This window comes from Mastomys coucha, chromosome X, assembly GCF_008632895.1.
Source record: "Mastomys coucha isolate ucsf_1 chromosome X, UCSF_Mcou_1, whole genome shotgun sequence".
Classification (NCBI taxonomy): domain Eukaryota; kingdom Metazoa; phylum Chordata; class Mammalia; order Rodentia; family Muridae; genus Mastomys; species Mastomys coucha.
This window is the reverse complement of record NC_045030.1, coordinates 120,702,932-120,704,978: the sequence shown is the minus strand read 5'-3', so window position 1 is coordinate 120,704,978 and position 2,047 is coordinate 120,702,932.

The following is a 2,047-nucleotide window of genomic DNA, read 5'->3' as shown; positions in this document are numbered from 1 at the left end:
CTCCTTCCAGTTGTATCTGGTTCTCCATGGCCATTGGACAGTTACAGGTTGCACCTGAACAAGGGGCTTGGACACAAGGAGGATGCTGTGTTCTGTGGAGCTCAGCAGAAAATGGAAGAAGTTATGTATCTCAGTCAGTAAGCAACATACAGCATTAATGTTAGTGCTATAAATTTCATCTTTTGAAGGCTGTTGATTCCAAGGGTGTAAAAGGGATACAGGCTAGACTGATTCAGCATCAACCCAATGTTACATGGCACATTAGTTAAAAAGGAGGCAATGGATAAATGAGTTATTTTATTGTAGGAAGGAGAAAATATGCTGCTTAAATAAATAGAAGGAAAGTAGAGGAAGGAGAGAGAGAAAAGGCAAGGGAAGAGAACAAAGAGCAGAGAGGAGCTAGAGAGTAAGAGAGTGAGGAAGTAAGAGGAAGAGAGTAAGGAGCAAGAGAGCAAGAGTAAGAGGAGAAGAGTAAGAGAGTGAGGAGGGGTCAAACTGCCCCTTTTGTTGTATGGATCTTGTAGCTGCAGACACAGTCCTCCCTTGTGGGGGTAAACTTGTAGAATAATTATGACAAAAGAGCAGGAACCTAGCAGAAGAATGTCTGCAATGGTTTGTTTGGGAGCATTGTTAAGACCTTAGAAAGCAAGGATTTGTGAGGGATTTAGTTCTGGAAGGAATCTTTAAAGTCTGCTTCATGTCACTGAGGAAAAAAAGTATGTCTCTGGAATAGACAGTAACAGTTTGTCTACGAAAGGAAACTGGTTGTTAATTAAGGATTGAATAATGGTAATCAGCATAGTTGACTTGACCTGTGGAAGTAGATTAGGTGACTTAAGAAATCTTAAGCAAGTTGAAAACTTTTGAACATACATCACTGATATTAGGGAGAAAAATAAATATTCAAATGGAGATGCAAGAAAATTTTGGGTTGAAAAACGAAATTTAGTCATTCCTATAAGGGGTACAAGTGAAAAAAAAAAACCTCTAATGCAGCAGTTTTGGCTGACTTAGATGGGTAGGCCGTGTATTTCCCATTCAGTTTTCCTTGAAAAGCAAGGGATACAGTTTTAACCTTGAAAAAGTTTAAGGCTTGAATGACAGACTTTTTTTTTTCTGAAGTTGCAAGTGTGCTGTTGTAAATTACCTGACAAGTAGGAGGAGCTCAGAGCTCAGAGGCAGCAGTGAGGTCTGGAGGAGGGATAAAGATTAGATGTTCATGCCAGTTTGGAAAGACACAAAGAGAGGCAGAGCCAAGAAGCCTCTGCAGCCTGCTTTTCCAAGGCAGGGAGGAAGAAGGGAGAGAGAAAGGAATTTCAGTTTTCGAACTGGCTCACTCATGGTTTAGTTAACTGGTTCTGCCTCCAGCTGACACTGACGTTAGCCTGTTTGCATGCCATGGGGGCTGGGCTGAGTTTCTCTGGCACAGAGTGCTTTTTCTCCTGCAGAGCTCTCCACAGGCCATCCAGCCCTCTCTAGAGCAGATGCACTCTCTTTAGGACCACACTACTGCAGGGAAACTGCCTGTTGCAATCATCTAGGCAGCTAAGGAACAAAAGGTTAATAGGGTAGTGTAACTTCACACTTGAGCCACAGACAGGGTTGCCCAGGCAAGTGCAAAGTTCGAACTTTACCTCAGTCCCGGGGGAGGGGGGATGGGGGAGCAAAGGTGTCCCAGTCTGCGGGGGAAGTAGAGGTAAGGGACAGGTGAAGGGAGTGGTCCCTTGACCTTCAGGGAAGCCAGGGATGTAGGTTTCCAGATGCCACTGGGAACCGCAGGCACCCTTGTATGCAGCTGGGGTCTGGGCATGAAGGATAATAAAGGTGATAGGGAAGAAATAGCTGTGAAGCTGTTCTGTTAGTGCAGGGCTGGGATTCATTTGCTGGCATCCTCCACCAGTTGTCATTCCTAAGGCAGGGTGGAGGGCCTGGGCCGAGGCCTGCCTGAGGCTCTCTGCTCTCTCTCTCTCTCTGTCTCTCTCTCTGTCTCTCTGTCTCTCTGTGTCTCTCTGTGTCTCTCTCTCTCTCTCTCTCTCTCTCTCTCTCT